Consider the following 15,761-nt stretch of genomic DNA (forward strand, 5'->3'; position numbering starts at 1 on the left):
CTTACTCCTCAGGAGAGAGCTCGCTTCATCAGGGAGGGGAAGTGCTTTGGATGCGGGGAACTTGGACATATCTCCGCGAAGTGCCCTAAAAAGGCACAGAAAGAACAAAATGACAAGGACGATGAAAGGCCTGAGAGTTCGAGAGTAGCTGAGGACCGTGTACGAAAAGGCAAGATGAAAACAGGATTGGTTCCAGATTGTGTGGGTACTGATTCCGACACCATGGATGAGAGTACAGAACTTTGCCGAGCTTGGGGCAAAGTGAAAGATCAAGAGCCCTTATTTTCTTTGATTGAGGAGCCAAGGCCAACTTCATTTCACCGGAATTGGCGGCGCGGCTCGAGATTACTCCCGATCGGATGGGACCACTTGCAGAGGCAGTTCTAGCGGCACCCGGCAAGGACGTAGCCATTACACCTGTCATTGGCAAACTTCGGTTGCATTGTCAAGGGTATTTGGGGCATGAGGACTTCTTCATAATGCCTTTGGAGTGTTGTGATGTTCTCTAAGGGATTCCCTGGTACCACAAGAACAACGCCGTGGTCGATTATCGGGCGAGAAAAGAGACTTTGACTACACAAAAGGGTAAAACAATTGTACTTGATGTTAAACTAAAGGGCGAGTCTGTCCCTATTGTATCGGCTTCGGCCATTTCAAAATTAATGAAATCCAGTCTGTTTGTTTACTCCATCTTTATGAAAGAGTTGAGTGATGATGATAGGACAAATATGTCTAAACTTGATAAAGAACACCAAGATTTTCTACACTCTCACGCCGATTGCTTCTCAGAAGGCCTGCCAAGTGAGTTACCACCTGCTCGTCCTGAAGATCATACCATTGATCTAATACCTAGTAGTACACCACCGAACCGGCCACCCTACCATGTGAGCCGAGCACAGAATGAAGAGATTATGAACCAAGTGAAAGACCTCTTGGAAAAGTATCTTGTCCAGCCTAGTACTTCACCGTATTGCTCTTTAGTGTTGTTTTGAAGAAAGACGGATCTTGGAGAATGTGCATCGATTATAGAGCTCTCAACAAAATCACCATCAAGAACAGATTTCCGATTCCTAGGATCGATCATATACTCGATAGGTTACAAGGATCCTCGTGCTTTAGCAGGATTGACTTGAAGAGTGGATATCATCAGATCAAGATAGCACTGGGAGACATCTACAAGACAGCTTTTCGGACGACTTTTGGGTTATTTGAGTTTTTGGTGATGCCTTTTGGCTTAACCGATGCTCCTGCAACATTTAACCGGATGATGGATAGGATTTTTTGAGAGTACAAGCTATTTGTTGGCACTTTCTTTGACGACATCATTGTTTTCTCCAAGAATGAGGCAGAACACAGAGATCATCTGCTTCAGGTCTTTCAGGCATTACGAGATCACAAGTTAGTGATTAATGCAAAGAAAAGTGAATTTTTCCTACCAGAGATACACTTTTTGGGACACATTGTGTCACCAGCAGGAGTGCAAATGGATCCGGCCAAGATAGAGACTATCCGTGATTGGCCCGACTTGAGGAATGTCCATGAAGTTAGAAGCTTCTTGGGACTGTGTTCGTACTACAGGCGGTTCATACGAAAGTTTCCAGAGGTTGCTTCCCCTTTGCATATCTTGACGCAGAAAGGAGTACCTTTCTCGTGGGGACCCACAAAGGTGACTGCCTTTCAGACTTTGAAAGAGACATTGATTACAGGACCTATTTTGACTTTGCCGCACTTGCAGAAGTCATTTGAAGTATATTGTGATGCTTGTGGTCGTAGTCTGGGTGCGGTCTTGATGCAACAAGGACATGTTATAACTTACGAGAGCCGTTTGTTCTCTAGGCCGCAAATGACAGCACAGATTTATGAGAAAGAGCTTTTGGCGGTTATCCATGCTCTTACTCAGTGGCGGCATTACCTATTTTGACTTTGTCGCACTTGCAGAAGTCATTTGAAGTATATTGTGATGCTTGTGGTCGTAGTCTGGGTGCGGTCTTGATGCAAGAAGGCCATGTCATAACTTACGAGAGCCGTTTGTTCTCTAGGCCGGAGATGACAACACAGATTTATGAGAAAGAGCTTTTGGCGGTTATCCATGCTCTTACTCAGTGGCGGCATTACCTACTCGGAGCGGATTTCACTGTCTTCACAGACCATCAGAGTTTGTGCTACTTCTTGTCACAGAAGCAGCTTTCGGAAAAGTAGATGCGATGGGCGAACATCTTGTCACAGTTCCACTTCCAGATTGTCCATGTGCAGGGACAGAACAATGTGGTGTCTCGGAAACCGTTGGTTTTGGCTATTTCCGCGATACATCATAGGAGCTTCGAGGATATGGTCGATCAGTATGCCACAGATACAGATTTTGCAAATATTTTCACACGGATACGGGATGGGGAGATGGTAGCTAGATACTCCCTTCGGGAAGGCTACTTGATGAAAAAGACTATGTTGTGCGTTACACAGCCGTTGAGGGAAAAGGTTATGACTGTATGCCACTGTCCACCTTTTACGGGTCACCGCGGCATTGCTACCACCATGAAAGGGGTAGAGAGATGCTTCTTTTGGCCGAGACTCAAGAAGGATGTGGAAGAGTTTGTGCGCAGTTGCTTGGTATGCCAGAAGGTCAAGTTTGACAGTCATAAGGCACAAGGATTGTTATAGCCTTTACCCATACCCACCCGCCCCTGGGAAAGTATAGCGATGGATTTCATTTTTGATCTCCCGAGAACACAGAGTGGTCACAATGGTATCTGGACTGTTATTGACAGACTCAGTAAACAGGCTCCTTTCATTCCAGTGAAGAAAACAGTCAAGCCGGATCATTTAGAGAGACTGTTTGTGGCCCAGATCTTTAGATTACATGGCATGCCTGAGACGATTGTCTCCGACAGAGACCCCAGATTTACCAGTTTGTTTTGGAAGGCAATCTGGGAGAACATTGGCACGCGGTTGCAGTTCTCGTCATCGTTCCACCCGCAGACTGACGGGCAATCCGAGATTGCCAATTCAGTGGTTCTAGATTTATTGAAGTCTTATATCTCATATCAGAAGACTCAATGAGAAAGATATTTACCTTTGGTGGAATTTGCCTACAGTAACACGATACACTCTTCGACGGGGAAGGCGCCATTTGAGATTGTTGAAGGTGTTGCGAAGGTTCCACCCTTCCTGAGCACGAAAGATGAGATCTTTGAAGCGGATGAATATACGCGAGATCTGGATACGGCTTTTGCCAAGGTTCGCGAGACTTTGCAGGAGTCTCAAGAACGATAGAAGAAGGCAGCGGATCGCCATCGTCGCGACATGAAATTGAAGGAGGATGATTGGGTGCTCTTACGTTTTGAGAAGGCACGCCTACGAAAGAAAAAGGGAAAGGAGAGGCTTTTTCCAAAGCGTAGTATGCGATACTACTGCCCTTTCTAGATTACTGAAAACATAAATGATGTCTCCTTCCGATTGAAACTGCCAGATACTTGGAGGATTCACAATGCATTTCATGTGAGTCTCTTGAAACCTTTTAAAGGTGATGTGCATGATGATGGGGAGCCTAATGAGCAACCCGAAGTGGAAGAAAACGAGGAGATCCTCGTTCCTGAACAGATTTTGGCACATAAGGATACGAAGAATAAGGGTAAAGTCTGAAGGCGGTTCTTGGTTAAGTTCAAGAATTATCCTGCACTTGATGCGAAGTGGATGGAGGAGGACCTAGCAGGTACTCCTTAGATTGTGAAACTTTACCTCGATGCTTTTGGTTTAGCATAGTATACTCCAAATGGAACCCAGAATTCAGCTTGGCCGGAGATCTGGTGCAGTGGGATGCACAAGAGGGGAGTCACTCCACTCCTTTGTCAACGCATGCCTTGATTTAGATACTAGAGTCACTCATGTCTCTTTGAGCTTCAGGGATACAAAGAGCTGACAGTATTCTGCAGTATGACTTTATGAAATGGAATTCCTGATTATGATACTGATTTGTTCTTGACTTCTTGTGAGTGCAAGAACTGATAGCCGAAATGACTATAGCATTTTGGTCTGATTGATCTCGAATAGACATGGTTGCAATAGGGGTTAGTCAATCGGACATCGATGAGGTCCCGATTGGACCTAGATGTGATTGCTAGCTACATTGCCGATAAATCATGGTCTAAGATCCGAATGAATGTTGAATGTCATGTGATGTCCTATGATGTCTGGTAATGTCCTGTGATGTCGTGTGATGTGACTGTCGTTTTCGTACATGTGCTAATGTGTGTTCCTAGTACATAGGTACTAACAGTCAGTGTCTGCTAAGACGGTTTATGGCTTTTGTCGGTTTTGCAGGCGTAATCCCGGTCGATTACAATGCTTTCAAGAGGGGGGTATGTCACAAAGTGATGATGTGGCGGACAGCAGAAACCCTAATTTCTGGCTGAAACCCTAAAATTCCTGCAAACCCTAATTTGTAGGAAACCCTAATTTCTGGCTAAAACCCTAAAATCTGCCGAGATGCTGACGTGGCAGCCGGTACGGAATTCTGGAAATTGCGCCGCAATTTGCGCTCACAGCTTTTGGGCGTTGCTTTTTGGATTCTACGACATGAGAAAGAGAGAACTTTTTTTGAAAAAAAGACTCTCTAAGAGAGAGAGAGAACTGATGCTTTTGATTTTGAAGCTTTTGGGGCTCTGCTTTTGGGCATCCCTTGTACGGCTGACTTCCAGGCACATCACCAGCCATACTTTGGAACACCGATCCACCCCCGAAATACCCAGGATGTACCGTGGTCGGTGGAAAAACTGAGTGCATAGCCTGGTATCCAGTTCCCTGTCCATTCAAGACAGCATGCTGGCTCTGAAAGGTGGCGGGCTGAACTGGCATAACCTGTGGAATAGGCGTTCTAGCCACCTGTTCAAGCACAGGAGGAACTTGTTTTGGAACCCCTGACTCCACAACATGGGAGTGTTCCCTTTCCTCCTGAGCCGCATGAAGTACCTGGGCTTGAGCATCAACAAGCTTCGTACGCGGCGTAGGTTGCCTATTTTGTTGTTGCATTGGTGGCGCTTGTAAGAACTCCATAAACCTTGGATTCTGCACCAGCTGCGAAAAGACATTCACCGCGGCAACTAACTGAGTCTTGAACGCATCATCCTCAAGTTGCCCAGTCGTAAAGCCCTGTACTATTGGAGGGACATTCACATTGACAGGAGGTACAGACTGACGTGGCCGTGAGCTCTCGCCAATCTCGAAAACCATAGGGATCTCCTGCCTGTCCTTTGAAGAGACTTCCCCTTGTTGGCCATAGTGTAATCCCGCGTGCCTGCACTCTGTGTCTTTACCCAAAACAATCTAGGCTCACTCTTTAAGGAAAGAGTGATTGATGTCCCAGCAACGGAACCATGAAACTGGCCCGTGGGGCGGTAGGGGTTGGCTTTCACCTGAAATTCTTTACTTTAAACACACATAGAGTACTTTGCAAAGGTAACATGTAACGGGGATTAACACCTAAGTACACACGGCTCAGAAGCTAGAATGCTCCAAGCAGATGCCGACAACCTGTAGGCCCCAAAATTGGCGCCCCTTTCGGTATTTCTTTATTCTTTAACAGAGGGAATAAAACCTGTGATCTCCTACAAGCTGCCCCGCACAATCTAGGCTAAGAAACACCTGTTCTGGCCGGATTTCGGCAACATAACTGTACTAGGACGCTTCACAGTCAGTATCCCCACGCAATAGGTGACTTTCCCAACGCATACGAACACTTTGCAAAACCTGGCGAGAATCTGCAGCACGCTGAATTCTCTGTTTTCTGCCCCGAAAATGCGCCAGTTAACCTGTATAGCAAGGTATTAGGGTCCGTTTAGGGCCGAAACCCTAAACCTGCAAAAATACACAGCAGGCTGTAATTCCCTGTTTTGGGCTCCGTTTCGCGTGCCGATCGCATCTGTAGCAAGACCTCGAGCTCCCACACCTGTAGCCCTACTTGTCCTTTGAATCAGACGATATTTTTGACGTGAAACCTCTCCGAATTCACCTCTACCTGCGGGGGATTAGCCGCTAGCTAATCCAGTACCTGTGCAAGAGGCTATTGCCTCGGCAATCGCGCATGAACCCACATAACTGTATATTGGTCAAATGAAAAGCCCACTCGTGGGGCATAACATACTGCTCGTAGGGGAGAGAGAGAGCAGTGGGTAGAGTGCAGGGCATCACTCCTAGCACCGCACTGTACATAAGGGGTAAAGGAAGCACTCCATAGCTCGTAACCTGCGGTGCAGATGCAAAATGAGGCTCCTCTTAGCTTAAATTTTAGCACCAACTCTTCCTTTGTGAGGCAAGTGCACAGAAATGTGCCACTTGGCGCATTTACAAGCATTTTCCCGTTTCGGGTTCGCCACTTAAAATCCTCCCGACTGGTCGCGTAGTTGACTCGCGGCAGAGTTGTAAAGTGTTCCCCTAGTCATACCGGAGGTAATGACGCGAACACATTTCGTGGCTCAAAATAGCAGTTCCCTAAATTTTAGGAAATGATTCCGTTGGGCTCCCTGTGGTCATCTGACCATCTATCCTCATTGGGACCGCATCCAAAAGTGCAATGTGGCCCAACTGTCGGATACTTTCTGTTGGTAGTCACACCTTGACTTTAGGTCTTTATTGAGTTCACTTCCTAGTATCCACCAACTTGCTAAGTGCGACGGGGGGACCTATATGATCTTGCTTTGAGCCTAGACATCCTCTTACCCAGTGCCGACTACCCATCTGCGGGTGAACCTACCATTCACATTGGCCATACAATGTCCGACCGTTTGCTACTCCAAGAAGAGGGTCTCAAAAATAAAACAAAACCCCTTGGAAAAGAAAATTACCAACTAAAGTTAGCACTTACCACGTCCTCATGACATAGTTAACAGTTGCCACGTCCTCGTGACAGTGTCTTTGTGTTGATTTGCTGTTATCTATTGTTTCCTGTGTTTTCATGATGTTTGAGTGAGATGTCACGCACATTGCACTGAGGAGCACCCACTGTAAAGAGCACGACACACTATCCACGCTATAGGGTCTCTCATTTTTGGCACGCTCGGTGGCACCTCAACTCAAGTCTCACTCTCTGTTGAGGTACAAATCGAGGAGCTGTTGAGGTACAAATCGAGGAGCTAGCTGGTTCTTACCTAGTCTCGCCTACTTTGCCTTGCACAGTGCAGCCTGCTGGTCTGGTCCAGTTTCACCCTGGAGAGCTTAGTCTATCTGACCTAGTCTCTCGCCCTACTATTCTGGTCCTCTCTCGCCCTGGTCCTTCCAACTCTCGTCCTGGTCTAGTCCTTCCTCGTGCCTGGTCTAGCCAGGTGGTCTAGTCATAGTAACAAGGGACGCCCTTTTTCGGGCTTCCCGTCCCCACTTGTCGTCCCGCCCTCTTTTTTACACTAAAAATCCATTTGAGCCCCGTCCCCCGTCCCAGAATGCGTCCCTTGTGACTATGGGTCTAGTCACTTGCCCTGGTCTAGTAGAGTCCACACCAGTGTTCAGCCAATTAAAGGTCTTCTTGTCTAAAGCTTGGTTGGGTTTGTAGGTACTACATGACACATACAAGGCGGTCATGAGAGCGTCAAAGCGCACTACTGAGTCCTCTGAAGTACTACCATAGAAGGCCTCAACCCTTGGTACCTAGTAGAAGTCCAACCCCATCACCCTTACCTCCACATACGGCATCATCCATTCCTCCATCCGGTTCTACATCTTCCAAGTCACCTTCCCTAGTAAAGCTCTCTCCCATTCTGTTACAGCAAGCTTTTGAGCAACAATCTCTTGAGCAAGAGGCCATGGAGGAGTTGACCAGTGTTTTGGCCAAGGTAAACATTAAGTTTCCTACTTTCAAGGGACTCTCCTCGGAAGATGCAGACGACCATGCAAGGAGGTTTGTATCTCTCTCTAGAGGTCGCGGTCTTAATAGAGAAGATGCTTATTTGGTGTTGTTTCCATCAACCTTGGATGGTTTAGCAGACAAATGGTACAGTCAGTTTGCAGAGAATCACTTTCCAACTTGGGTAGCTTTAAGACAACAGTTCTATGCAACATTCAGACCAGGTTACTTCCAAGAAAAGGTTTTGGATGAGTTGGCCAACATGGTGCTCCAGCAAGAGGAGACTTTTGCAGAACTCATGACTAAAACCAAGTCTCTGGTTGCCAAGCTTCCTTAGCAACCAGGGGAATTTATGGTCAAAAAGTGGGTAGACAAAGCTCTTCCAAAGATGTCTCAACAAAAACTACGCGAAAGTCTTCGACCCGAAGCATCTCTGGAGGAGTTTATAGCGGCCGCTACCAGGATAGAAGGAGCAAGGAGGCTATTCAAGGACCCCCTTCAGGTGGAGACTGCCTCAGCACTCACGGGAAATCCCTCTGACCCCTTGCTTTCTCTACGCAAGGAGTTAGAAGCACTAAAGTTACAAAGAGCACTTCAAGAGGAGAGGTCCTTCTCCTTTAGACCGGAAAAATCTCCAGGCATTGGAACAGATCAAGAGCGAGCTAAAAGAGCTCAAGTCTCACCAAGAGACTAAGGCTATGGTTTGGTGTAGCTCATGCTGCTGTCTAGGGCACCCTCCACATGCATGCCCCCTTCGGGATTACTGCCACTTCTGTGAAAATTCTGGACATGAGGACAAGGACTGCTACAACCTCAAGGGATTGCGACAAATACAGCAAAGTCTTGGTCCTACTCTTCAACAAGGGCCAGCACATGCATCCAACATGGTTTCTCTCTCTGGCCATCCACACAATATGCCACCTTTATTGACAGCCCCTCCTATGCAAGGTATGCAAAGTACTTTTCTGTCTCAGAGCTTTTATCATACCCATGCTCCCTCATCACCTCAAAGCTTCTATGCCTCCACCTCCAACTCCATGCACCAGGAGCAAGGATCATCTCGCCCTTCGACTCGCCCATTGAATCGGCCCATTTTGTGCTACAAATGCAGGGAATATGGTCATTACCAAAGCAAATGCCCTCTGCCCGAAGGGTTCCCTCCCTCTTGCATTGCCTTGAAACGAAGGATCACTACAGTAAGGATTGCCCTAAACTTCGTGCATCCACGACTTCGAACCCAAGTCAAAGCCACAATGAGTTTACCTTTCCCAAGCTCAATCTGATAGCAGTTAGCACCGTTCCTCAACCGCCCCCTTCTACCCACGTGGTTACCCCTCAAAATAAGTTGTAGTTGGTAGAGGAGCCATTGGGTGTCCTCACTCGGGCCCAGAGAGCCGCTCTCAGTCTTAGCATTCCAACAAGTTCAACTCCCCGCCACATTCTCACAACAGTGGATACCATGCCTTCAACTGTTGACAAGCCATCCCCCACTACCAAGAAAGAATCCAAATCTTTGCTCTCCGATATTGATGAATCTTTCTTGGAAGCAGTTTCCGATCTACAGAAGATCAAGGTACCAGAGAAACCACTGGTAGAAAAAGAAAAGCTTACAGCAGAGACTATCTTGAAAAACACCTTTCAGCAAGTGTCATTGTACAACATGCTTCGACTTGATGCCAATTTTCGAAGTGACACCCTTTCCATCATTCAATATCTGTATCTTGGTGCAGGATCTAGTGGCGGGCACCTACCAGTGTAGCCCTTAGAGTCCTACATGATTTCATTTCCCGCTACTCCGCTCACTGATTACAGGAGTCCTCGTCTCACCACGTCTATTCTAGGGCGCGACTTCTCCGATGTCATAGTGGATGGTGGGTCGGGTATCAACTTGATGCCTAAAAGTCACTATGTTGGCAGTGACTTTGGCAGACCAGAGAACTATCTACCCTGTGGGAATAGTAGACAAGGTCCTTCTGCAGGTACAAGACTTTACTTTTAACTTGGATTTTGTTGTGGTTCGTCTTCCCCAAGTTGAGGGTGGATTTCCCTTGCTCATCGGTAGACCATGGCTACGACACACTAAAGCACTTCATGATTGGGAAAACGATGCCATGTGGATACATACTCCTGGCTCCCCGATGCAACCCATTCCATTAGAGGGAGGCATGGATCCCGTTATGCAGCAAGTTCCTTTTTAAATGGAAACCAACCCTGAACAAGAACAGCCTACTACACCTGAAGGGTCAGACGAAGATCTGCTAGAGTGGTTGGAAGCTACCAAATCTACGCCTTGTTATGGACTATCTCTTCCACCTTTGCCTGAGGTCACACCCTTTTGCTGTGTTCCTACCGTAGCTGAGCCCAATGAGCCACTTAAGACAACAACTAGCGTAGAAGTCACAGAAGTTGATTGCTCAGTTGACCCTTTACTAAAAGCATTCACACTGTGTAAGCTCACAAAGGAACGCAATAGGAGGACCGCTACCAGTATAACTCAAGTGGTATCTGCTATGTTAGCATTGTATCTGTATCTGCTTTTGTTTGTTGTTTCCTACCCATCCCCTATCCACCTCCCCACACCCCCACCTTATACACTCTCTCTTGCTCTCGACCTACCCACCCCCTCACACTCCCTCGCCCCTACCCGCCATTTTTCCCTCTCTCCCCCCCCTCGCCCCTGCCCACCCCCTCAACTCTCCGTCGCCACCTACCCACCTGGCCTACCCCTCGTCCCCCTACCCACCCCTCACCCCCTGCCCACTCACCCTCGCCCCCTGTCCACTCACCTTCACCCCTACCCACCCCTCGCCCCCTACCCAGGCCTTGCACTCTTTTTTTTGTAAATCCTCTCTCTTCGTTCTCTCTCTCGGGCAAGAAGACGGAGACCTCCTGTAATTTAACCATTGTTCATAGGAGATGGCCAGCGACACAAAGGGGAAGAGCAAGTTTTTTGTAATCCGATCACAGCAGACGAGCAAGCTGAAGAGCCTTTTGGCTGTTTCCTTGTGGCTTTCAAGCATTCACCTGGTTGCCATCCTGTTGCTGTTAATGCTTTTCGTTCTGCCATCACGGTGGAGCTTAACCTCATTTGTAGTGTTACTCAAGCTTATGGTCATCCCGCTTTTCGAGAAGAGTGCTGTTGCAAAAAGTGTTGCAAGGTTCATTTGCAAGCATGGACCGGGTCATTTTCCTCTCACTATGGTTATGGAGGATAAAGATGCGTTGGATCCAAACCAAGCATATCTCTTTGCTGTGGAGCCTCATTCTGTTTTGCCAATTGGGATTCTTGGACTATGCAATTATACTGGGTTCTTGCCTATTCAAAGGCTTAAGGCGTTTGCAAGCAGTGCAGTGTTTTTAACTCCACTTTTGAGGCATGTGTGGTCATGGTTGGGCCTAGCATCTGCTTCAAGAAAGATCGTAGTAGATACATTAAGCAAGAACTACAGCTGTATCCTGATCCCTGGAGGGGTCAGAGAGATGTGTTACATGGAACAGGATCGCGAGGTTGTTGGATGCTCCGTAGAATCAGGAGCTCACCATTGTACAGACGCGGTACCTAGTGGTTTTCTTTCACAATTTTTCAGCATTCCTCTCACCGAGACGGTGAGCGGTCTTGTGGCGGGCAACCTGTAGCAGGCTACAATGTCACTTTCACAGGACACACAGTAAGTACAATTGGTCTGGTCTGGTTCACACTGGACGGACTCTCTGGGTTGGGTAGTAACATGTGGCAGGGATACGGACGGTGATCTAGTGGACATCGTGGCCAAGTCACCACCACCACTCAGTTTTAAAATAGACTTAGATGGTTGACATTTATGAGCCGTTGGTGGCTGTTTATGGTTGGACATATGAGTAGTAGCTATTGGGTCATCAGATCATCTTCTTCATATATGGTCTCGTGTCGTCGTCTAGAGGAGAGAGTCTATAGTATATACACACAGCACGTCTGCACCATCTTTGCACATTTGAGCCTCTACACCCCCATTGTACAAGTGAGTTCTGGGCTGGAGCTGAGTGTGCTGTCACGCAAGAGTTTGTACTGGTTCCTTTGAGATAGTCGAGTCCATATGTTCTGGTCTGCTACTGTGTCTTTGTGTTGATTTGCTGTTATCTATTGTTTCCTGTGTTTTCATGATGTTTGAGTGAGATGTCACGCACATTGCACTGAGGAGCACCCACTGTAGAGAGCACGACACACTATCCACGCTACAATGTATGTTGTAAGCTGATCGGTCAGCAATTATGTCTTCTTGCCTCCTTATTGACTAACTTGCATTATGTATCGTACGTCCTAACTGCACATGATAATGGGTATCTTGAGGTCGACATCCCCATAGGGGAGGCACTATATTCAATCCGCACATCAATAATCCAAACGCACATTTGGCGAACTACTATTTATACGTGATGCTCATGGGCATTAGTACAGGTGGCGTTCTGCTCGATATCATTCACCTTCAAAACAGAGCCAACCGCTTTTGAACGTTCGTGAGTCCCGTGATTTGAGCAGTAATGAGCAAAAAACAACTCTAAAGATCCATCGATTTTGGGCCTCCAATAACCACTTTCCACGTGCAGGGGGTGCAACAACCTTCCATTAGAAACTAATATCTCTAGTCAAAAGATGCAACTTGAAGGCTGTCAAGGTGCGATCCCTCCAAAAAATGCAGAAGCCAATGCTTAAGAAAAAGGTACTAGTAGTTCTGCTAATCATGCAATTGAGGTGGCGGCATGAAGCTTGCGAGAAATCTAACCCTTTTTTGCATACAACCAGATTCCATATGTTCAGTCCAATCGATGTCGCCGCCACCACCCCATGCGGTCAACTCTCCTTCTCAAGCCCTAGCGGCCCTCCAATCCGCAGCACCCCAGCCAACCCCTCTGTCCAGACAACCCTCCTCGAATTTTTGCCAATGTAATGAATCTTATATGCTAAGCCAGTAAGAGATGCAAAGAAAGCTGACTCATCTCTAGAAGAAAATCGAGATAAGATGCGGCATCATGAGGAATGTATTTGCACAAGAGGGTGCTTGGCACCCAACATATATGATATATTGAGTGTATAACTAAAACTTCTGAATCTTGAGGTTGCAAAATGCATTCGACAATAGATCACAAATTATGTCCACTTGACGCTATAATTGGTTCCGTACTCCAACAATATATTAACAGTAGCATGCCCTGCGCTATGGAATGTTAAGTCGTCGTTGGCGATAACTACACTCGTCCTGTTCGACATACTATAGCTGCTATATGGAGTTTCTACCTCGATCGCCTGCTGCACAAAAGACCTTTGAGAAGATGTGAATAGATTTTCATTGCCTGCCCTGGAGTAGCTTTCCTCCAAGGGAAAATGAGGGTTTGTGTTGGCTACAATACCAAAGTGATGTCTGCCATATGCAACCATCTGAACTTGATCCAATAGCTGTTGCGTACATGGACCTTTGCTCATAATATCCGCCACCAAATCGTGGTTATTGGAAGAAGGGAGCTTCGAAGTAGTAACTGCTGGGTGTTCAAATCCACACCACCAGCATTCCCTACTTCTATGTAGCTGCTGAAGAGCAACGCTGCAGTATACTGCTGTTGCTAATCTCAACTGCACCCACATTGGTTGTCTCCTGCTTGTGATTTAGCAAGAGAAGCTCTTTACAGGCCGCAATATTGGCCATATTGTCTGTAAAGTTTTTGCTATCCCACCCAGTTGCTGAATGCCCAGCAGTGAACTGCGGCTGGAGGCTAATACGTGCTGATATATTGGTTTGTCTGTCTCCAGAAATGCCATTACTCTTCAGTCCCTGTCCTTCGGCTTCTCCAGCATCAAATCTCTTTGTGTGGAAAAAAGAATTAGCTTCCACTTCTGCTCTTTGACTATTCTTTTGATCCTGGTCGACAGCGTAGTCACCTGCATGATTGACTACTTGACTTCCGCTGCAATGTTGTTGCATCTCCTTGGAGCTACACATTAACCAACTCCCGTGGACACCATATTCTGCATTGAATTGGTCATGAGAGATGTTTCAATTTGTCTGCAGATCGTTCTGAAATGCTTGCCTCATCAAATTTTCAAATAGGCTATCAACAGAGCTGGACGAGGAGTGCGACTAAAGCCAACCGCTCATCAAACCATGACTTGCATTAGTGGCAATATTCCCCAATGCCTTTCCCTCGACATTGAGCTGTCTGCCACTAATCCCCTCACAGTGTCTGCTAAAATCGCAAGCAGCTAGCACTAAAGCCGCTAGCTTAATTACTTGAGGATAACCATCATAAGCTTCAGTGTGATCGATCCTGCTAAGCTTTTCTGCCCTCATGTCCACTTTGACGTTTACTCTTCCCATTTCTTCGCCATCTGCATAGCCAACAGCCTGATAGCATCATCACAAAAATATGTTGAACGGGCCTGCGAAGGCAATGAGTTTTGGTGATTCGACTCCAAATTGGGCCAACTGATCATGAATTGAAATCTGATACCTTCTGTTTTGGTAGCACTAGAACAGACCTCTGCCATGGGTTGATCGCATGAAATATCTGATCTTTGAGAGTGCTCATCACGTCGGCAAGCATCCTAAGTACCTTCCAACTTGATGATCTGCGAAATATAACCAGGGTTTAAAAGGTCTCTGGTACTCCTTTCTGGTTCTTCCCGGCTTGCTATTGCACGGGCAAACAGCACGGAAAAGAATTGGTGTGAATCTTGATAATTAGGTACGGGGACCTGCTGCATATTATTTCCATGAACATTGAAGGATGGCCGAGGGCACAAGGTTGTTGAATCTACATGAGCTATACTTGGAGCGGCATAATGCTGGCCATAACTAGTTGCGCCTGCAGAAGCGACCTGAGTAAGGTAGTTGAAGCTGGACATACTGTTCAACTGGCCACTGGGTCTTGTTGCACGCAAAGCTGCTATGATCACTATGTGGAGAAGGCGCAGGTAGGCTTAATAGGTTTTGAGGCTTCACTGCAAAAGAAGGCCGATTCCAATATGCCAATGGGGCAAACAATGAATAGGGAGGAGCTTGGCCTATAGACTCTATGTTACTAAAGAATGCTCTCATCATGTCGAGGAGGTAGGCTTTTCTTCATGGCTCTTCGCTTTCATGTGAACAAGTATAAGGTGCCAGTACAGCTAGCTGGGCGTTGCCACTTCCAACACCATAGATCAAAGGATAAGAAGGCAGTAGGGTCCACATTTGATGGTTCCATTAAAGCTCATGCGCGAGCAAAGCCATCATCACATACTAGCGTCATAGCCTTCTCTCTCTCTCTCTCTCTCTCTCTCTCTCTCTCTCTCTCTCTCTCTCTCTCTCTCTCTCGCAAAGAGTCGATAGAGACAAACCTGTAGACAAAGCTCCAAGCTGCTTCTGAGGAACCTGCGAACTGCTTGTGGAGAAGATCGAATTGCTTCTGAGAGCAATTGAGCAATGCAGAGTGCTTTTTTTATTTTATTCACTTGGTAGCTTTTCACGCTGAGTTTTTTTTAATTAGAGCTTTTCATGGCAGTGATGTTTTTTTTAAACTTTAATTTCAATGCCACGTGGTGGCTTTTGCGTTCAGATACTGGAAAAAGAGCCTTCGGCTCACCAAGTAAAGATGTACATTGAAATGGGAATTCCTAAAATGAATTTGTCACATGTGTTCTCTCATGTGTACTGTATTGTCTGAGTACGTGTCGAAAAGATGAAATGACTGCGTCCTTTTATCTAGTCACTTGATGGGTGATGTGAATATGATGAAAACAAGATTTAGTAGATCAAGACATCCGTACTGAAGAGATCAACGCGGTTTGAATGTGTTTGCTAAATAAGTTACAATAATCACAATTCTCATTTGAAATGTTCAGTGACCGTCGTCTAGTGCGTCAATACTTATAGTGTGTCACAAACAGGAGTGCACATGAATAATCAATAAGTTGAAAATAAAT

The 15,761-nt window shown here is 46.4% G+C and overlaps 1 long non-coding RNA gene and 1 pseudogene across 7 annotated transcripts in view; one reads left to right on the forward strand and one right to left on the reverse strand.

Annotated features, from left to right (window-relative positions):
• Positions 1–15,761, reverse strand: part of LOC147438563 (uncharacterized) — a 104,787-nt gene that overhangs the window by 47,097 nt on the left and 41,929 nt on the right. The gene's annotated exons all lie outside the window — the stretch shown is intronic.
• Positions 10,745–12,326, forward strand: LOC147438565 (diacylglycerol O-acyltransferase 2D pseudogene; annotated as a pseudogene).

The sequence above is a fragment of the Adiantum capillus-veneris genome, chromosome 16 (assembly GCF_014529385.1).
Source record: "Adiantum capillus-veneris isolate H3 chromosome 16, ASM1452938v2, whole genome shotgun sequence".
In the NCBI taxonomy this organism is placed as follows: Eukaryota; Viridiplantae; Streptophyta; class Polypodiopsida; order Polypodiales; family Pteridaceae; genus Adiantum; species Adiantum capillus-veneris.